Raw genomic sequence first — 22,639 nt, forward strand, 5'->3', positions numbered from 1 at the left:
AATCCTACTGCGTTGAATCTGAAAACGATCACCATGGGATTTTATCTTCACTGCTGATTCTAATTTCTCTGCACGGAAGGAATAACCGGTGCTGTTAAATTTGACAAAAGTTGCCCCAGATTCCTGGTGACATCGGCAATACAGCGTGTAAAATGGGTTAACATGCTGAAGAACAGAAAAACAAAACAAATAGGAGCAGGAGTCGGTCATACGCCCCTCGAGCCTGCTCCGCCATTTAATACGATCATGGCCGATGTGATCATGGACTCAGGTCCACTTCCCTGCCCGCTCCCCAAAGCACAGGACAAATGATTGAAGTATCGACTGTCCCTCAGTTAGCAATTCTTTCATTGTGCAAAAGAAGGTGAGGGGTTAATTAATGATGCTTTTCCATGAACGCAATACAAAAGTTTAAGAAAAAAACATATGGTGACTGGCAGGTGAGCGCTGCTTTGACACCTGGTGGGAATGGGCGGGGATTTTAAAGCCCCTTGTGTTGTGAAAGCTTCATATAGAGGAACATCTCCAGCACATTGTGTAGGCCTCGTGGCGCAACGGTAGCGTGTCTGACTCCAGATCAGAAGGTTGCGTGTTCAAATCACGTCGGGGTCACTGTTCTTTCAGAATTAATATTTTCTTTGCTGTTTGGCAATAACCAGACCCTTGTTCCAAGGTCTGTCTCATTGTTTCCCCGGTGTCTTGCAGAGATACGCCTGCTGCCCTCATTTAATTCATGTGCCAGGACACAAAAGTTCAAAATCAACTTGCAGGTGGCCAGACACACCGCCGAGCGGGTCTAAGGTGCTGTGATTAGATTGCAGTTTTCTCTGGAGGTGTGGGTTTGAATCCAACTTCTGACATTTCTTATTTTAAATAATTAAGCGAAACTCATTGTTTGACACCACGACCAACTCCTTAAAACTGGGATTCAGCAGTTCACCTGCTCGCTTAACATTTCCGTCTGACCTGGTGCTGAAAGTGGAGATGTTTCCGCAGTGTCGCGGTTAACACGTTCGCCTCACACGCGAAAGCTCACCAGGCGGGAATATTTTCTGTAGCTTTCTCCTCATGCATGCTCAGGGGCGAGTTTGTTCTCCTGTGAAAAGTTCATAAGATGATAAGCATGTAAGAATTAGGGGCCGGAGTATGCCATTCGGCCCCTCGAGCCTGGTCCACCATTCAAGAAGATCCTGGCAGTTCCTCGACAGCAAGTTTAAACATCTGGGGCAGAGCCAGCAGGCGACTGTCTGCAATCAGTGAGAGAACGGTATGTTTGGCAGAAGCCTGGCGAGCTCAGTCAGTGAAATATAAGATTTTCAATCTCAGGGTCGTGGTTTCGACACCAACATTGGACATTTACGTTTTTCATAGAATTATAGAATGATAAAAGTTTGCAGCACATAAGGAGGGCTTTTTGGCCCATCACTTCCACCCCGGCCAACAAGAGGCGATCCAGCTTCATCCCACTTTCCAGCTCTGGGTCCATAACCCTGCAGGTTGCGGCACTTCAGGTGCACATCCAAATACTTTTTACATGTGGTACCTGCCTCCGCCATTCTTTCAGGCAGTGAGTTCCTGACCGTCACAAACCTCTGCATGAAGAATTTTACCTTCAAATCCTCTTTAAACCTTCTACCAATGACTTTAAATATATGCCCCCTGGTTGTTGACCCCTCTGCTATCCACTATATCTAGGTCCCTCATAATTTTATACATCTCAATGTTGTCTCCCCTCAGCCTCCTCTGTTCCAATGAAAACAAACCTAGCCGATCCAATCTGTCCTCATAGCTAAGATTCTCCACGCCTGGCAACATCCTCGTAAATCTCCTCTGTACCCTCTCGTACAATCACATAATTCCTGTAATACGGTGACCAGAACTACATGCAATACTCCAGCTGTCGCCGAACCAGTGTTTTATACATTTCAAGCATAACCAACCTGCTCTTCTATCCCATGCCTCAGCCAATAAAGGTAAGCATTCCGTGCGCCTTCTCACCCACCTTATCCAACTGGCCTGCTACCTTTAGGGATCTGTGGACATGCACTCCAAGGTCACTTTGTTCTTCCACACTTCTCAATGTCCGACCATTTAATGTGTGTTTCTTTCCTTGTTTGCCCTCCCCAAATGCACACTTCTCTGGATTAAATTAGAATCACCTGAAAACGTTTTAATCATACCTCCTATATTTAAGTTTAGATCATTGATGTTACCACTAAAAGCCAGGGACCTAGCACTGAGCCCTGTGGAACCCCACTGGAACCATCCTTCCAGTCCCAAACACTCCCATCAAACATTACCCTTTGCTTCCTGCCTCTGAGCCAATTTTGGATCCAACTTGCCACTTTGCCCTGGTCCCATGGGCTTTTACTTTCGTGACCAGTCTTCCATGTGGGAACTTGGCGAAAGCTTTGCTAAAATCCTTATACACTATATCATACGCACTGCCCTCATCAATCCACTTGGTTACCTCCTCAAAAAATTCAATCAAGTGAGTCAGACAAGACCTTCCCTGAACAAACCCATGCTGACTATCCATGATTAACCCATGTCTTTCTAAATGCAGAAATTAAATCATTGATCAATTTTATCCTGCTTTCACGGGAAAACACCATTAATTAACCGATGATCTTTGTTGTGTATGTATAAAATAAGTATACATCCTATACACTCAATGTACAGTTACATAAGACCACTGGATGTATCTTCACACTGTATGCACTATGCTTGTACCACCAGAGGGTGCAACTGGTGGAGACCTCGGGGTCGCCTGTACACAACAGGTAACCAGGTATAAAAGGGAGCTCACAGTACTGTACCCTCACTCAGGAGCTGCAATAAGTGGACGAAGGTCACCACAGTTCAAGTACAATACCTCACCTCATGGAGTCATTACTAGGGTGCTTACAGACACAATAACTGGTGACGAGAATACGAATTTCCATGTGACAATGGCTAACCTTGGCACGTTTGAACAATTCGCCAATGGGGAAGATTGGGAGACCTTTGTGGAAAGGCTCGAACACTTCTTTATTGCGAATGACGTGGGGGGAGACGACCCGACATCGCTGGCTGATAAGTGCTGAGCTATCCTGCTCAGTAGTTGTGGGCCCACCGTCTATGGCCTTGTCAGGGACCTGCTAGTCCCAGAGAAGACAATAACATATGTGGAGCTCGTAACGCTGATACAGGAACAGCTCAAACCTATAGAGAGCATCCTCACAGCCAGACACCGGTTCTCTCCCCACCGGTGGATCCGAAGGCCAAGAAATCGCAAAATATGCTGCAGACCTGAGACGATTGGCTGCACCATGTGATTTTAGCGATCACCTCACCGAAGTACTAAGGGACATCTTTGTTACTGGAATAGGTCACGAGGGCCTTCTCCACAGGCTGCTCTCTGCGGATACCACGGTCACCCTGCAGAGGCAATTAACGTGAGCCAGGCGTTCATGATCTCGGCCTGCGATTCCAAGTGGATGTCTCATCCCCAGGACTCTAACCCAGCAAGTACTGTGAACCGAAAGTTGCCTTTTAGAGGCAGGGCTGCTGCTAGCAGGCTCTCTCAGGGAAGAGAGAACAGAACAGCGAGTCCCAGAATTCTGAGTCCGCCACATGGGGCCAACTGGCCAACCCCATGCTGGCGCTGTGGAGGAAATCACAGGGCCCACCAGTGCCGCTATAAAGACTATACTTGCAAAGGCTGTAACATGAAGGGCCACCTCCAGCGAATATGCAAGAGAAATTGTACTCACCGAGTCGATGAAGAGTTGGCCGATCATCCGGAGTCCAGCGACGATGAGGTGTACGGAGTGTTTACCTGCACCACCGAGAGATCCCCGTTGAAAATGGAAGTTGAAATCAACGATGTTCCAGTCACGATGGAGGTGGACATAGGGGCTAGCCAGTCACTGATGAATCAGGCGGCCTTTGAGAAACTCTGGGACAATCCAATCGAACGACCTAAAATGATACCGATCGAAGTGAAACTGCTCACCTACACAAACGATACATCCCAGTCGTTGGCAGCGTGGATGTCCAGGTGTCCCATGGCGGCGAGATGCACAGGTTACCTTTGTGGATCATTGCTGGTGATGGTCCAAAGCTATTAGGAAGAAGATGGATGAAAAAGATCACTTGGAGCTGGGAAAAGCTCCAACATCCAGCGATCGACGTCCTCCATGGCCCCGAAGTTGGATCCAGCACAACCCTGAAAAACCAACCGCCCAACTCGACTGTGAGGCGGTGACACAGACCGCTCAACCCAACGGCGAGATGATCCAGCCCAAACAATCAGACCTCACCTTCCAGGCTCCAGTGGCAGGACTCCAGAGGAAGAAAATTCACACAGAAGATAACTTCCTGGCTTCCGTGGCAGAACCTGGGGAGAAAAGGATCACCGCATCCTACCTCATGGAGAGAAAGAAGATTGCGTCGGAACCACGAAGTCAAGATGGCGGCAGCCAGACCAAAAGGGAGCAACACGTGATGCCGAGTGGCGAACAGGATTGGGGTAAAGATTACAAGACCCTCTTAAAGGAGACCGGCAACCCATCACAATTAAAGGGACAGTTCCACTATTTATGCAGCGATGATGGTGATACATATGTAAAAGATGTAACTGACAATTTCAAGTTTGTAAATGTAACTAATCATGATAAGTCAGGCGATTGCGTTCAGAACCAAAGTATTGTGAGAGTAAACGAAGTGATGACGTGCGATGCTGGGATTTACAAGCATGCCGACAAAACCAAGGGCAACCTCCCGTCAGCACCCAGGTCCAGCGACCATGTAGCCTGCCCCTCCGGGACCAATGTGATACCCCAGGGAGTGTGGCCACACACAGAGGGAGCATACCAGCTGCAGGGCCAGTGGTCAGCGGACGGCAAAGGCACCACTACCGGTACCCTGCCCCCGATCAGCTCAACCTCTCTGGCCACCAGGGCCAGTACTGGGAGCGAGCGGATAGCACCCTCCTGCCCTCCCAACAGGACCTGGGATGACCAGGCTCCCACTATCGCTGAAGAGCAGCAGGGAGACACTGCAGCCTTCAAAGGAGGACAGGGAGGCCACACACTCCTGTGGCTCTGCCCATCACTAGGCAACGGCAAAGGCTCTGAGACTCAGCCAGGTGAGCGATCTGAGCCCACCCAGCTGGCAGGGGACACAGCTCCGTAATCAGACAACCTGGACACAGTCTGGTTACTCTGGAACTAGTGTCCTCACCCACCTGCACCGACACAACCCAGGGGCAAGGCTGTGATACCACGTATGTACCTTACCTGTAAAATGTACTTGTTCCACTACTGCAGATCCCAAACAGTGATGTAACTAATCCGATGTTTTTTTGTTCTTTCTGTCAGTACAGGTCTGCACATGCAGGTGTTGAGCCACACACATGGTCTATATATGGGGGGGGGGTGGCGAGGGGGGGGAATGGGTGTATGTAGCCATGGACACACATGGATGACACCCAGATCCCACATAACCCCCACTGCAACCTTCAACCATCCACTGCTGAACATTTCCCAATGTCGTGGTAATAAGGACTTGTGGGTCCACAGGGAGAGAACCAAGCCAAAGCATAGACAAGGTGCAAGGGCTTTGGGTCTCGGGCCAGAGCACACAATGCAAAAGCCAGTGGCACAAGACTAAGGGGAGAGTGATGTTGTGTATATATAACATAAGTATACTCCCTGTACACTCAATGTACAGTTACATAAGACTACTGGATGTACCTTCACACTGTATACACTATGCCTGTACCACCAGAGAGTGCAACTGGTGGAGACGTAGGGGTCACCTGACAGGAAACCAGGTATAAAACGGAGCTCACCATACTGTACCCTCACTCAGGAACTACAATAAATGGACTAAGGTCACCACAGTTCAAGTACAATACCTTGCCTCATGGAGTCATGACTTGAGTGCTTACAGACACAATAGAAAGAGATTGAACATTAAATGGTAGGACATTGAGAATTGTAGACGAACAAAGCGACCTGGGAGTGCATGTCCACAGATCCCTTAAGGTAGCAGGCAAGGTGGATTAGCTGGTTAAGAAGACATACAGAATGCTGGCCTTTATTAGCCGAGGCCTAGAATAAGAGAGCAGGTGGATTATGCTTGAATATAAAACACTGGTTAGGCCACAGCTGGAGTACTGCGTGCAGTTCTCGTCACCACTTTACAGGAAGAAGACTGTGATTGCACTGGAGACTTACAGAGGAGATTTCGAGGATGTTATCGGGAGTGGAGAATCTTAGCTATGAGGACAGATTGGATAGGCTGGGTTTGTTTTTCTTGGAACAAAGTGGGCTGATGGGAGGCATCATTGAGGTGTATAAAATTATGAGGGGCCTTGATATAGTGGATAGAATGGGCCCATTTCCCTTAGCAGAGGGGTCAACAACCATGGGGCATAAATTTTAAGTCATTGGTAGAAGGTGTAGGGGGGATTTGAGGGGAAATTTCTTCACACAGAGGGTTGTGGGGGTCTGGAACTCACTGCCTGAAAGGGTGGGAGAGACAGAAACGCTCACCACATTTAAAAAGTGCTTGGATGTGCCCCTGAAGTGCCGTAACCTGCAGGGTTATGGACCGAGAGCTGGAAAGTGGGATTAGGCTGGAGAGCCTGTTATTGGCCGGCACGGTCACGATGGGCCGAAATGGCCTCCTTCCATGCTGTAAACTTCTGATTATATAATTCTATGAAAAATAATCACCAAACGTGGGCTCGCACCTCTGAACCTGAGATTTCGAATCTCATGATCTACTGACTGAGTTAGCTGGGCTTCTGCAAAATGCACCTTTTTGTCGTTGATTGCAGCCAGGCGCCTGTTGGCTCCGCCCCAGATGTTTAAACTTGCTGTCGAAGAACTGCCAGGATCTTCTTGAATGGTGGACCAGGCTCGAGGGGCCGAATGGCCGACTCCGACCCCTAATCCTTACATGTTTATGATCTTACGACATTTCACAGGAGAACAAACTCGCACCTGAGCATGCCTGAGGAGAAAGCTCCAGAAAATAATCCCGCCTGGTGAGCTTTCGCGTGTGAGGCGAACGTGTTCACCGCTACACTGCGGAAACATCTCCACTTTCAGCACCAGGTCAGACGGAAGTGTTAAGCGAGCAGGTGGACTGCAAAATCCCACTTTTAAGGCGTTGGTCGTGGTGTCAAACAATGAGTTTCACTTCATGATTAAAAACAGGAAGTGTCAGAAGTGTGATGTGAACCCACACCTAAAGATGATACTGCGACCTGAACACAGAACCTTGGACCGCTCGGCCATCCTGACTATTTAGGGCTATATGTGGCCAACTGCAGGTTTATTTTGACCTTTTGTGTCCTGTCACATGAAATAAATGAGGGCAGCAGGAGTATCTCTGCCTGACACCGGGGAAACAGTGAGACAGACCTTGGAGTAAGGGTCTGGTTATTGCCAAACAGCAAAGAAAATATTAATTCCCGAATTACCCTGAAGAACAGTGACCTCGACGTGATCTGGGGTCAGACGAGCTACCGTTGCGCCACGAGGTCGATACAGCACATCGGAAATGTTTGACTATATGAAGGTTTCCAAATAAAAGGGGCTTTAAAATCCCCGCCCATTCCCACCGGGTGTCAGAAGCAGCGCTCACCTGCCAGTCACCGTATGTTTTTTTGTTCAACTTTTGTGTTGCTTTCACGGGATTGCATCATTAATTAACCCGTCACCTTCTTTTGCACAATGAAAGAAATGCTAACTGAGGCAGAGTCGATACTTCAACCATTTTTTTCTGTGCTTTGCATAGAAACATAGAAACATAAGAACATAGAAAACAGGTGCAGGAGCAGGCCATTCGGCCCTTCGAGCCTGCACCACCATTCAATATGATCATGACTGATCATTCACCTCAGTACCCCTTTCCTGCTTTCTCTCCATACCTTTGATACCTTTAGCCGTAATGGCCACATTTAACTCCCTTTTGAATATATCTAACGAATTGGCCTCAGCAACTTTCTGTGGTAGAAAATTCCACAGGTTCAGAATTCTCTGAGTGAAGAAGTTTCTCCTCATCTCGGTCCTAAATGGCTTACCCCTTGTCCTTAGACTGTGACCCCTGGTTCTGGACTTCCCCAACATCGGGAACATACTTCCTGCCTCTAACCTGTCCACTCCCATCAGACCTGTATATGTTCTATGCGATCCCTTCTCATTCTTCTAAACTCCAGTGAAGAAAAGTCTAGTTGATCCAGTCTTTCTTTACATGTCAGTCCTGCCCTCCCGGGAATCAGTCTTGTGAACCTTCGCTGCACTCCCTCAATAGCAAGAATGTCCTTCCTCAGATTAGGAAACCAAAACTGTACACAATATTCCAGGTGAGGCCTCACCAAGGCCTGCGTCCACGTACATACAGAGGCTGAAATCCAGGACATAGTCGACGTATTTACTGAGGCGTATGAAAGCATGAGCCTTACGCTAAACATCCGTAAGACAAAGTCCTCCAACAGCCTGTCCTCACCGCACAGCACTGCCCCCCAGTCATCAAGATCCACGGCGCGGCCCTGGACACCATGGACCACTTCCCATATCTCGGGAGCTTCCTATCAACAAGAGCAGGCATCGGCGACGAGATTCAACACGGCCTCCATGCACCAGTGCAACCTTCGGCCACCTGAGGAAAAGAGTGTTTGAAGACCAGGCCCTCAAAACTGTCACCAGGCTCATGGTCTACAGGGCTGTAGTAATACCTGCCCTCCTGTAAGGCTCAGAGACATGGACCATGTACAGTCGACACCTCAAGTTGCTGAAGAAATATCACCAATGATGTCTCCGCAAGATCCTACAAATCCCCTGGGAGGACAGATGCACCAACATCAACAGCCTTATTCAGGCTAACATCCCCAGCTTTGAAGCACTGACCACACTCGATCAGCTCCGCTGGGCAGGCCACATAGTCCGCATGCCAGACACGAGACTCCCAAAGCAAGTGCTCTACTCGGAGCTCCGTCATGGCAAACGAACCAAAGGTGGGCAGCAGAAATTGTACAGGGCCCTGGTGAGACCACACCTGGCGTACTGCACACAGTTTTGGTCTCCTTATCTGAGGAAGGATACACTTGCCTGGGAGGCGGTACAACAGAGGTTCACAAGATTGATTCCTGGGATGAGAGGACTGTCTTAAGTTGAGAGATTGTGTAGAATGGGACTATACTCTCCGGTAGTTTAGAAGAATGAGAGGTGATGTCATTGAAACACACAATATTCTGAAGGGGATTGACAGGGTTGATGGTGAGAGGTTTTATCCTCCGGTCTGGAGTATCTAGAATCAGGGGGCACAGTCTCAGATTAAGAGGTCGGCCATTTAAGACAGAGATGAGGAGGAATTTCTTCACTCAGAGGGTTATGAATCTGTGGAATTCTCTGCCCCACAGGCCTGTGGATGCTGAGTCTCTGAATATATTCAAGGCTGCGTTCGATAGATTTTTGGAGTCTCAGGGAATCAAGGGATCGGGAGATCGAGCGGAAAAGTGGAGTTGAGATCGACGATCAGTCATGATCACATTGAATGGTGGAGCAGGATTGAGGGGCCGTATGGCCTACTACTGCTCCGATTTCTTATGTTGTTATCTGTACTGGCTCTGTGAAAGAAATTTCCATTAGTCCCATTCCCCAGCACCCTGCAAATGTTTCATTTCAACTATATTTCCCTTTGGAAAGTTACTATTAAATCTGCTTTTAAAACCCTGTCAGGCAGAAAAATATTCACATTAATTTTATACAGCCGCATTTTAGACATTACTTTCCCTGCTTTACATGTCATGCGTGGGCAAATGCATGGCAGATGAAGTATGATGTGGATAAATGTGAGGTTATCCACTTTGGTGGTAAAAACAGAGAGACAGACTATTATCTGAATGGTGACAGATTAGGAAATGGGGAGGTGCAATGAGACCTGGGTGTCATGGTAAATCAGTCATTGAAGGTTGGCATGCAGGTACAGCAGGCGGTTAAGAAAGCAAATGACATGTTGGCCTTCATAGCGAGGGGATTTAATGCAGGGGCAGGGAGGTGTTACTACAGATGTACAGGGCCTTGGTGAGGCCGAACCTGGAGTACTGTGTACAGTTTTGGTCTCCTAACTTGAGGAAGGACATTCTTGCTTTTGAGGGAGTACAGTGAAGGTTCACCAGACTGATTCCCGGGATGGCGGGACTGCCATATCAAGAAAGACTATATCAACTGGGCTTGTATTCACTGGTGTTCAGAAGAATGAGATGGGATCTCAGAAATGTTTAAAATTCTGACGGGGTTCGACAGGTTAGATGCAGGAAGAATGTTTCCAATGTTGAGGAAGTCCAGAACCAGGGGTCACAGTCTAAGGATAAGGGGTAAGCCATTTCGGACCGAGATGAGGAGAAACTTCTTCACCCAGACAGTGGTGAACCTGTGAAATTCTCTACCACAGAAAGTTGTTGAGGCCAATTCACTAAATATATTCAAAAACGAGTTAGATGTAGTCCATACTACTAGGGGGATCAAGGGGTATGGCGAGGAAGCAGAAATGGGGTACTGATGTTGCATGTTCAGTCATGAACTCATTGAATGGCGGTGCAGGCTCGAAGGGCCGAATGGCCGACTCCTGCACCTTTTTTCTATGTTTCTATTTTTCTGTGAATTATTATCTTGTTTCATTTTACACACTGCATTTTAGTACATTGCTTTAAAATGTTTGGTGCCTGCGGCACCAGCCATTGTTAGATTTAGTCACACACCATCCTGACTTGGAAATATATCGGTCATTCCTTCATCGTCAATGGGTTAAAAGTCTAGAACTCGCTCGCTAACAGCTCTGTGGGAGCAACTTCACCACACGGACTGCAGCGGTTTCATGGGATAAACATAATTAATGGTTCGATAATCTTATTTTACACAATGAAAGAAATGCGAACTGAGAGAAAGTCAATCCGTCAATAATTTGTTCTGTGCTCTGCATGTTTGTAATGTCGCCAAGTTTGCTGATGATACAAAGATAGGTGGGAAAGCAAGTTGTGAGGAGGACGCAAACAATCTGCAAAGCGATATCGATAGGCTCAGTGGGTGGGCAGAAATTTGTCAGATGGAGTATAATGTGGGAAATATGAGGTTATCCACTGTGGTAGCAATAATAAAAAAGCAAATAATTATTTAAATGGGGAGAGATTACGAAATGCTGCGGTGCAGAGGGACCTGGGGTCCTTGTACATGAAACACAAAAGGTTAGTATGCAGGTACAGCAAGTAATTAGGAAGGCAAATGGAATGTTATTCTTAATTACAAGGGGGATGGAGTATAAAAGCAGGGAAATCCTGCTACAACTGTACAATTGTGAGACCACCAAGTGTAGAAACTCGAAAGGAATATAAGAAGTGCAGGGGTGCAATTAAAAAATATATCAGGAAGGCAAAGAGAGAGCATGAAAAAATGTTGACAAGTAAAATCAGGAAAAACACAAACACAAAGACATTAAGTGTAAGAGGATAACTGGAGAAAGAGTGGAGCCTATTAGAGACCACAAATGAAATCTGTGTGTGAAGGCAGAAGACGTGGCTATGATTCTTAATCGATACTTTGCCTCTTTTTCACAAAAGAGAGGGGCTGTTGATGTAGCACTTCAAAGACCGGACCTTGTCCGGGTGAAATGTGCCCGTACTGTCTCAGTTCCTTTTCGACCGAGAGCACCTTTGGTTCTTCTAAAGAGTCGAGTCGAGTAGGTCTCAATTCAACATCAGCTCTTTATTTCTCCAGCATATGCACGATGTTTTAGAAATATATTAAGAGCAATGGATAACTAAAGAAAGGGTGGGTCTATTAGATACCATGAGGGTAATCGGTGTGTGGAGGCGGAAGATGTGGAGATGGTTCTGAAAGAATACTTTGCGTCTGTTTTCACAAAAGAGAGGGGCGATGCAGACACTACTATCGAGGAAAAGAAGTGTGAAATATTAGATGAAATAAACATAGTGAGAGATGAGGTATTAAGAGGTTTAGCAGCTGTGAAAGTGGATATCCCCAGGCCCGGATGAAATGCATCCCAGGCTGTTAAGTGAAGCAAAAGAGGAAATAGAAGAGGCTTTGACCATCATTTTCCAATCCTCTCTGGCTTCAGGTGTGGTGCCAGAGGACTGGAGGGCTGCTAACGTTGTACCTTTGTTTAAGAAGGAAGAAAGGGAGAGACCGAGTAATTACAGGCCAGTCAGCCTAACCTCGGTGGTGGGTAAATTATTGGAAAAAACCTAAAGGACAGGATAAATCTTCACTTAGAAAGACACGAATTAATCAACGACAGTCAGTACGGATTTGTTAAGGGAAGGTCGTGTCTGACTAACTTGATTGAATTTTTTGGGGAGGTAACCAGGAGGGTCGATGAAGGCAAAGCATATGATGTAGTGTGTACGGATTGTAGCAAAGCTTTTGATAAGGTCCCACATGGCAGACTTGTCACAAAAGTAAAAGCCCATGGAATCCAGGGCAAAGTGGCAAGTTGGATCCAAAACTGGCTCGGAGGTATGAAGCAAAGGGTAATGGTTGGTGGGTGTTTTTGAGACTGGAAAGATGTTTCCAGTGGGGTTCCACAGGGCTCAGTACTAGGGCCCTTGCTTTTTGTGATTTACATCAATGATCTACACTTGAATATAGGGGTTATGATTAAGAAGTTTGCAGTTGATACTAAAATCTGCGGTGTGGTTGATAATGAAGAAGAAAGCTACGGAATGCAGGAGGAAATCAATCAACTGGTCAGGTGGGCAGAACAGTGGCAAATGGAGTTTAATCTGGAGAAGTGTGAGGTCATGCATTTTGGGAGGGCTAACAAGGAAAGGGAATACACATTAAATGGTAGGACACTGAGAAGTGTAGAGGAACAAAGGGACATAAGAACATAAGAACATAAGAAATTGGAGCAGGAGTTGGCCATACGGCCCCTCGAGCCTGCTCCGCCATTTAATACGATCATGGCTGCTCCGATCATGGACTGGGTCCACTTACCTGCCCGGTCCACATAACCCCTTATTGCCTTATCGTTTAAGAAATTGTCTATATCTGTCTTAAATTTATTCAACGACCCAGCTTCCACAGCTCTCTGGGGCAGCGAATTCCACAGATTTACAACCCTCTGAGAGAAGAAATTTCTCCTCATCTCAGTTTTCAATGGGCGGCCCCTTATTCTAAGATTATGCCTCCTAGTTCTAGTCTCCCCGATCAGTGGAAACATCCTCTCTGCATCCATCTTGTCAAGCACCCTCATAATCTTATACGTTTCGTTAAGGTCACCTCTCATTCTTCTGAATTCCAATGAGTAGAGGCCCAACCTACTCAACCTTTCCTCATAAGTCAGCCCCCTCATCTCCGGAATCAACCTAGTGAACCTTCTCTGAACTGCCTCCAAAGCAAGTATATCCTTTCGTAAATATGGAAACCAAAACTGCACGCAGTATTCCAGGTGTGGCCTCACCAATACCCTGTATAACTGCAGCAAGACTTCCCTGCTTTTATACTCCATCCCCTTTGCAATAAAGGCCAAGATTCCATTGGCTTTCCTGATCATAAATTTAATTTAAGACAGAGATAGACAGTTTCTTAACTGATAAGGGAATAAGCGGTTATGTGGAGCGGGCAGAGAAGTGGACCTGAGCCCATGTTCGGATCAGCCATGATCATATTAAATGGAGGAGCAGGCTCGCGGGGCCGTATAGCCTACTCCTGCTCCTATTTCTTATGTTATGTTCTTATCACTTGCTGTACCTGCATACTAACCTTTTGTGTTTCATGCAAAATTACCCCAGGTCCCACTGTACTGCAGCACTTTTCAATCTTTCTCCACTTAAATAATAACTTGCTCTTTGATTTTTTCTGCCAATGTTCATAACCTCACACTTTCCAACATTGTATTCCATCTGCCAAATTTTTGCTCACTCACTTAGCCTGTTTATGTCCTTTTGATGATTTTTTGTATCCTCTTCACAAATTGCTTTTCCTCCCCTCTTTGTATCATCAGCATACTTGGCAATGTTACACTCGATCCCTTTTCCCAAGTCATTCATATAGATTGTAAATAGTTGGGGCCCCAGCATCGATCCCTGCGGCATCCAACTAATTACTGATTGTCAAACCGAGAATAAACCATTTATCCCGACTCTCTGTATTCTGTTAGTTAGCCAATCCTCCATCCATGCTAATTTATTACCGCCAACCCCGTGAACTTTTATCTTGTGCAGTAACCTTTTATGTGGCACCTTGTAAAAATGCCTTCTCGAAGTCAAAATACATCACATCCACGGGTTCCCCTTTATCCACCCTGTTCATTACATCCTCAAAGAATTAATAATTGCTGTAATCACCATGAATACCTGTACTTTCTGTGATAGACCGAGCTTACAGACTATCTGGCTTCTCCTGCCTTTTGCCGGGCACGTGTTCCGGGTTTAATTTTACAAACTGTGTGAGTTCGCTGATCGCGGGGAGACGATCGGAGCCTCTGTGGCCCCACTGTGAGGATGTGGAAGTGAATACGGTGGCTGGGTGATCCATGACATTTCTGTAAAGGGCAGCGGAGGAGAAGGATTGTAACTTTCAGTGTGGGACAGAATTTGTTTCAGATGAGCCAACACATTTCCGATCAGCACAGAGGGAGCTCACTGGTCAGCGCCCCTTTGTTGCGGTTGCTGTGCCAGAGGTTTCTGCAGTACAGTGGTTATCACGTTTTCTTTACATGAGACAGGGCCCTGGTTCAATCCTGGCCACGAACTTTATGTTTAAACTTGCTATAGAGGAACAATTAAAGGCGAGTTTATTCTCCTGGCAAATGCTGCCTGATCTGCTGAGATTTCCAGCATTTGCTGTTTTTATTTGCTATTTATTCTCCTGGCAAAAGGGCTCCATTATTCCTTCATTGCTCTTTATTCCACTTCAATAAATAGATAACTTTGAGTGAGAGAAAACAATTCCACCGGGGATCTTTCGTGTGTGAGGCCAACGTGATATCCGCTACATTGCAGCCCATCAAAGGGCGAGAAACCACTGAATATAAAGGATGAGCTCACAAATATCAGGGGCAGTGCAGTCTGGTCAACGTCAAACCCTCCTTTCTTATTCAGCAGAGGCATGAACGGGAGTCAGACGCCACAAAGTTTAATTAAAGACACAAATACAAGTAACACTTCCAAATCTTTTCACTGTAAAATTCTTTCACTTTATTTGAAATCCTACTGAATTGGGATTTTATCCTCACTGCTGATTCTATTTTCTGTGCACGGTAGGAATAACCGGTGCTGTTAAATTTGACAAAAGTTGCCCCAGATTCCTGGTGTTATCGGCAATGAAGGTTTTGAACCAGAATCCTAAAATACAGTGTGTAAAATGGGTTAATATGCAGAAGAACATAAGAACATAAGAAATAGATGCAGGAATCGGCCATACGCCCCTCGAACCTGCTCCGCCATTTAATACGATCATGGCCGATCCGATCATGGACTCGGGTCCATTTCCCTGCCCGCTCCCCAAAGCACAGGACAAATGATTGAAGTATCCGACTGTCCCTCAGTTAGCATTTCTTTCATTGTGCAAAAGAAGGTGAGGGGTTAATTAATGATGCTTTCCCGTGAAAGCAGCACAAATGTTTCTGAAAAAAACATACAGTGACTGGCAGGTGAGTGTTGCTTCTGACACTTCGTGGGAATGGGCAGGGATTTTAAAGCCACTTGTATTGTGAAACCTTCATATCGATGAACATCCCATGCTTTTGGTCTAGAGCTCGTGGCGCAATGGTAGCGTGTCTGACTCCAGCTCAGAAGGTTGCGTGTTCAAATCACGTCAGGGCTACTGTATTTTTGGAAATTGTTCTTCCAGAATTAATATTTTCTTTGCTGTTTGGCAATAACCAGACCCTTGCTCCAAGGTCTGTCTCACTGTTTCCCCGGTGTCAGGCAGAGATACGCCTGCTGTCCTCATTTATTTCATGTGACAGGACACAACAGTTCAAAATCACCCTGCAGGTGGCCACACCCAGCACTGAATAGTCAGGATGGCCGAGCGGTCTCAGGTGCTGTGTTCCGTTCGCAGTCTCCTCTGGAGATGTGGATTTGAATCTGACATTTCTTACTTTTTATAATTAAGTGAAACTCATTTTTTGACACCACAACTCACTCCAAAAAACTGGGATTCAGCAGTTCACCTGCTCGCTTCACATTTCCGTCTGACCTGGTGCTGAAAGTGGAGATGTTTCCGCAGTGTCGCGGTTAACATGTTTGCCTCACAAGTGAAAGCTCACTGGGCGGGAATGTTTTCTGTAGCTTTCTCCTCATGCATGCTCAGGGAAGAGTTTGTTCTCCTGTGAAAGGTCATAAGATCATAAGCATGGAAGGATTAGGGGCCGGAGTAGGCCATTCGGCCCCTCAAGCCTGGTCCACTATTCAAGAAGATCCTGGCAGTTCTTCGACAGCAAGTTTAAAAATCTGCTTATGTTCCTAACATCATTTGAACCGCAGTGTTTCCGTAGCGTCGTTGTTATCACGTTCGCTTCACACGCGAAAGGATCCCGGGCGGAACGTGATTTTTGAGACTATTTTTGCTGTGAAATAAATTGGACAAAAGTCGCCCCAGATTCCTTGTCACATGAGCAATAAACATTTTAAACCAGTCTCCTAAATACAGAGTGTTATGTCTTGAATAAAGAATCTGACCAGATACTGCAAACTCAAAGTAAGGTGTGACCGTCGTCCTTTATTACAAGTCTCCAGTGTGCCTATCCAACCTATGAGGACTCCTGGGGCACAGGTGCTCCCAAGGGATCGTGGGATCCCTTGGAACACCAGTGGATGAGCCCTCTGATGGTTAAACAAGGCATTTACAGGTTTATATATGTAACAACACTCCCCCCGCACCGCTCCCCCCAGCCTCCCCAAAGTCAGTAGTGTAACTATTTACAATTTGAGTCTTTCTGTGGCCTTCCTTTCCCTGGTTGAACTTCTCGGTGCAAATGCTGGTTTTGGTGAGTCATTTGTTGGGCCCTCGCTGGTCTGCTGGGCGTGGTGAGTCCTGCTGGGCTGCTGCGGGTGATGGGTTCTGCTTCGTGGTCAACCGCTGGGTTGAGTGCCACTTGTGTGTGTGTTGGAGGAGCGAAAAAGGTAGAGTCTATTGTGGTTTGTTCTGGATAGTCCGTGAATCTGAGTTTGGTTTGGTCCAAGTGTTTCCTGCAGGTGAGTCCATATGAAAGTTTGACCAGGAACACCCTACTCCCCTCTTTGGCCACGACAGTGCTGGGAAGCAACTTTGGACCTTGTCCATAGTTCAACATAAATACAGGATAATTAATCTCGATTTCGCGTGGCACATTTGCTTGATCATGATATGTATTCTCTTGAAGCCACCTGCTCTCCACCTGTTTGAGTAGATCAGGGTGGTCTAACGAGAGCCTTGTCTTAAGTGCCCTTTTCATGAGCAGTTCCACGGAGGGAACGCCAGTGAGCGAGTGGGGTCTTGTGCGGTAACTAAGCAGGACTCGGGATAGGTGACACTGCAGTGAGCCCACAGTTACCCTCTTCAAGCTCTGCTTGATTGCTGCACTGTTCTCTCTGTCTGACCATTGGATGTTGGTTTAAACGGGGCAGATGTGACATGTTTGATCCCATTGCGTGTCATGAACTCTTTGAACTCAGCACTGGTGAAGCACAGCCCATTGTCACTGACAAGAACGTTAGGTAGGCCGTGCATGGCAAACATGATCCGCAAGCTTTCAGTGGTGGCAGCGGACATCATCTCACATTCAATCCACTAGGAGTACGCATCTACAACCACAAGGAACATTTTACCCAAGAACGGGCCTGCATAGTCGACATGTGCCCTAGACCACGGTTTGGAGGGCCAAGACCAAAAACTTAGCAGCGCCTCCCTGGGTACATTGCTTAACTGCGAGCATGTATTACATCTGTGAACGCAGGACTCTAAGTCCGCATCGATACCGGGCCACCACATGTGTGATCTGGCTATCGCTTTCGTCATTACAATGCCTGGGTGGGTACTGTGGAGATCACTAATGAAAGTGTCCCTGCCCTTTTTTGGCACCACTACTTGATACAGTCTGCCTGTATGGACATTTTATCTCTGCGCCGCTGGTACGGCTTTATTTCTTCCTGCATCTCTAACGGAACACTAGACCAACTCCCGTGGAGCACACCGTTTTTTACTAAGGACAATGAGGGATCCTGGCTCATCTAGGTTCTAATCTGTCGGGCGGTAACAGGTGATTGCTCACTCTCGAATGCTTCCATTACCATAACTAAATCTGGGGTCTGTGCCATCTCCACCCCTGTGGTGGGCAATGGCAGCCTACTGAGAGCATCGGCACAGTTTTCTGTGCCTGGTCTGTGGCGGATGGCGTAGTTGTATGCAGACAATGTGGGCGCCCATCTCTGGATGCGGACCGATGCATCTGTATTTATCCCCTTACTTTCAGAAAAGAGGGATAAAAGTGGCTTATGGTCAGTTTCCAATTCAAATTTGAGCCCAAACAGATATTGGTGCATTTTTTTTACTCCATAAACACATGCTAACACTTCTTTTTTGATCATGCTGTAGGCCCTCTCAGCCTTAGACAGACTCCTGGATGTATAAGCAACCAGTTGCAATTTCCCAGATTCATGAGCTTGATGCAATACACACTCAACATCGTATGACGACGCATCACATGCTAGCATCAAACGCTTACATGCATCATACAGCACAAGCAATTTGGTTGAGTATAACAGTTTTCGAGCTTTTACAACGGCATTTTCTTGGCTTTTACCCCATACCTATTCGTTTTCTTTATGCAGTAAAGCGTGCAGTGGTTCGAACAGTGATCTGAGACCCGGTAAGAAGATACGAAAGTAGTTCAGGAGTCCTGGAAATGACCGCAGCTCCGTCAGGTTCTGTGGCCTAGGTGCGTTGTCGATTGCCTCCATCTACGAATCGGTGGGCCTGATGCCGTCCGCCGCAATTCTTCTCCACAGGAACTCCACTTCAGGCGCCAGGACAACGCACTTCGAGCATTTTAACCTTTGCCCCACGCGATTAAGCCGATTAAGAACCTCCTCTAGGTTCTGCAGATGCTCATCTGTGTCCCGACCTGTAACCATGATGTTGTCCTGGAAGACCACGGTGCGTGGGACCGAATTCAGTAAGCTTTCCATGTTTCTCTGGAATATTGCCGCGCCTGATCGAATCCCAAATGGGCATCTGTTGTGAATGAAGAGATCTTTGTGCGTGTTGATGCAGGTGAGGCCCTTCAATGATTCCTCCAGCTCCTGCGTCATGTAGGCTGAGGTCAATTCCAGCTTCGTGATCGTCTTTCCTACGCCAGCGTCGCAAAAAGGTTGTCTGCCTTTGGTAGTGGGTATTGATCCTGAAGGGAGAAACATTTGATAATTACTTTGTAATCACCACAGAATATGACGGTGCCCTCTCCCTTGAGGACTGGAACAATCGGACTGGTCCGCTCGTTGAATTCGATCGGCAAAATGATGCCCTCTCGTTGCAGCCTGTCCAGCTCGATCTCCATCCTCTCTCTCATCGTGTACGGTACTGCTCTCGCTTTGTCATGGATAGGTCGCGCCCCGGGGAATTAGGTGGATCTGCACTTTTGCTGCTTGTAACTTCATGATGCCTGGTTCGAACAACGAGGGGAATTTGTTTAAGACCTGGGCAGACGAAATGTTGTCGACGGGCGAGAGCACACGGATATCGTTCCAGTTCCAGCGTATATTCCCCAGCCAGCTCCTGCCGAGCGCGTGGGGCCATCGCCCAGTACCACCCAGAGTGGTAACTTGTGTATCGCTCCATCGTAGGAGACCTTTACAGTATAACTGCCGATTACGGAATCAGTTCATTTGTGTAAGTTCTCAGTTTAGTGCGAATGGGAGTCAGGACTGGCCTTGAGGCCTTGCTGCACCACAATTTATCAAGTCTTTCTGCTCATAATGGACTGGCTCGCGCCCATGTCTCGCTCCATTGATACCGGGAGTCCATTTAATTCAACCTTCAACATTATCGGGGGCACTTTGTGGTAAATGTATGCACCCCATATACCTCTACCTCCTCAGTCTGATGCTCTGGTTCGTTGTGATCTGCCGTGCATCTGCCCTCCTCTGCAACATAGTGGTTTGCAGGATTTGCAGGGTTTGCAGCTTGCCTGCACATTCGTTGCAGGTGTCCCATTGTTCCACAGCCCTTGCAAACGTATCCCTTGAAGCGGCATGAATGGAAACGATGATCACCCCCGCAGCGCCAACAAGATGTTAATGGCGTAGCATTCATCACCCTTGATGATGGACTCTGAGACATCTGCAAACGTACAGCTGCAGGCATGTGAGGCCTGCCCTGTACGTAACGATTTGAAAACAACATTACTTTGTTCACAGTACTTGTACAGCACTCGTGTGCTGAGAGATTTGATTGGTATTGTCACTGGTGGCGATAAACGCTTGGGCTATCGCTATAGCTTTACTCAAGGTTGGGGTGTCGACTGTCAAAATTAGTTTACGAAGTATTACTTCATGACCAATGCCAAGTACAAAGAAGTCCCTGAGCATGTGCTCCAAATGTCCTTCAAATTCCAAATGCCTGCAAGGTGTCTTTGCTCGACGACATAGCTCGCCACTTCCTGGCCTTCAGACCTTTTGTACATGTAGAACCGGAACCTCGCCATCAGAACGCTTTCCTTCAGGTTAAGATGCTCACGGACCAGTGTGCACAAATCAACATACGATTTCTCTGTGCGTTTCGCTGGAGCAAGCAGCTTTTGTATGAGCCCATAAGATGATGCCCCGCAAACAGTGAGGTGAATCGCCCTTCCTTTGGCAGCATTCGCTTCTCCTTCCAGCTCGCTGGCCACGAAGTATTGGTCGAGTCGCTCCACTAAGGTTTCCCAATCATCTTCCTCCGAAAATTTCTCCAGGATGCCCATTGGTCTCTGCATCGTTGCGGTGGGGTTCGTCATCTGTATCTCATCGCCAGTTATATTGCATGAATAAATAGTCTGACCAGATACTGTGAGCTCAAAGTAATTTGTGACATTAGTCTTTTATTGCAGGTCTCCAGAGTGCTTCTCCAGCCTGTGAGGCCTCCTTAAGTACAAGTGCTCCCAAGGGATTGTGGGATCTCTTGGGACTCCAGGGGATGAGCCCTCTGGTGGTTAAACAAGGTATTTACAGGTTTACATACATAACACTTGTTTGCATAAGTTCTATGCAAATTGAAAGGTCTCATTCGGTATTGAAACGTGGAATCTCTCGCAAATTGCCATTAACAACCCTGAAGTGAGAATCATATCCCTGGACCAACGAAACAACTGCTTGACAAGAATGGCGATAAAGTGTAACAATTATAAAAGAATGTTATTGTGTGTATCTATTCTTTGTAGCCGGAGCACATGAGACCGAATCAGTGACTTTGCTTTTTCGACCTGTCTTCTGAAGCGCCGCACGATCCCACTCCAACAGTCAATGAGCTGTTCGGACGTTAGTGTATCCAGACTGTGGGTGGCCACCCCGAGCGCAGCAGAGGGGTTTCTGCATTAGTTCTGGGTGGGGACATTATTTTCCCTTCTCTCTTCCTCTTGCCTATATCGTTGTGCTTTGATTTCTCTATTTATTCCTCGTCTTAGTTTCTAGTGTTTAAAAGGGAACAAACGATGAAATGGGTTTCACTGTAGAAAATAATTTATCTCACTTAAATATAGACGCGCTACCGTTGCGCCATGAGGTCTAGGCAGCTCGCCGTTGATATTCACGGTCATATATAAATATATATAAATATATCTACATGTATCATAGCTGTTCCCTGGTGGTCGAGGGGTTAAGATCCGGCGCACCAACCTGGTAACAATACTCAATCAATTCGTCAAATAAAAATAAGTGAGGTCTGTGAGACGATTAGTAATTGCTGTAATCACCATGAATAACCCCATTACTTTCTGTTACGGACCGAACTTACAGATTCTCTTGTTTCTCCTGACCGTTGCTGGACACGTGTTCCGGGTTTAATTTTGAGTTCGCTGATCGCGGGGAGACGGTAGGAGCCTCTGTGGCCCCACTGTGAGGATGTGGAAGTGAACACGGTGGCTGGGTGATCCGTGACATTTCTGTAAAGGGCAGCGGAGGAGAAGGATTGACAGCTTTCAGTGTGGGACAGAAGTTGTTTAAGGTGAGCCAACACATTCCCGATCAGCACAGAGGGAGCTCACTGGTCAGCTCCCCTCTGTTGTGGCTGCTGTGCCAGAGGTTTCTGTAGTGCAGTGGTTATCACGTTCGCTTTGCACGCGAAAGGTCCCTGTTTCAATCCCGGGCGGAGACATTATGTTTAAAGTTGCTATAGTGGAACAATCCGAGGTGAGTTTAGTCTCCTGGCAAATGCTGCCTGACCAGCTGAGATTTCCAGCAATTGCTGTTTTTATTTGCTATTTATTCTCCCGGCAAAAGGGCTCCCTTATTCCTTAATTGCTCTTTATTCCACTTCAATAAATAGATAACTTTCAGTGAGAGAAAACGGATCCACCGGGGATCTTTCGCGTGTGAGGCCAACGTGATATCCGCTACACTGCAGCCCATCAAAGGGTGAGAAACCACTGAATATAAAGGATGAGC

The 22,639-nt window shown here is 46.8% G+C and overlaps 3 non-coding genes across 3 annotated transcripts; all 3 read left to right on the forward strand.

Moving 5' to 3' along the window:
- The first annotated feature begins 540 nt into the window (after positions 1-540).
- trnaw-cca (transfer RNA tryptophan (anticodon CCA)) lies at positions 541-612 on the forward strand. The gene has a single exon. It is a non-coding gene; the product is annotated as a tRNA-Trp (tRNA).
- A 15,159-nt stretch (positions 613-15,771) lies between these two features.
- On the forward strand, positions 15,772-15,842 carry trnaw-cca (transfer RNA tryptophan (anticodon CCA)). The gene has a single exon. It is a non-coding gene; the product is annotated as a tRNA-Trp (tRNA).
- Positions 15,843-22,276: 6,434 nt separating this feature from the next.
- Positions 22,277-22,349, forward strand: trnaa-ugc (transfer RNA alanine (anticodon UGC)). The gene has a single exon. It is a non-coding gene; the product is annotated as a tRNA-Ala (tRNA).
- The last annotated feature ends 290 nt before the right edge of the window (positions 22,350-22,639 follow it).

Source organism: Pristiophorus japonicus, unplaced genomic scaffold, assembly GCF_044704955.1.
Source record: "Pristiophorus japonicus isolate sPriJap1 unplaced genomic scaffold, sPriJap1.hap1 HAP1_SCAFFOLD_163, whole genome shotgun sequence".
NCBI classification, from domain to species: domain Eukaryota; kingdom Metazoa; phylum Chordata; class Chondrichthyes; family Pristiophoridae; genus Pristiophorus; species Pristiophorus japonicus.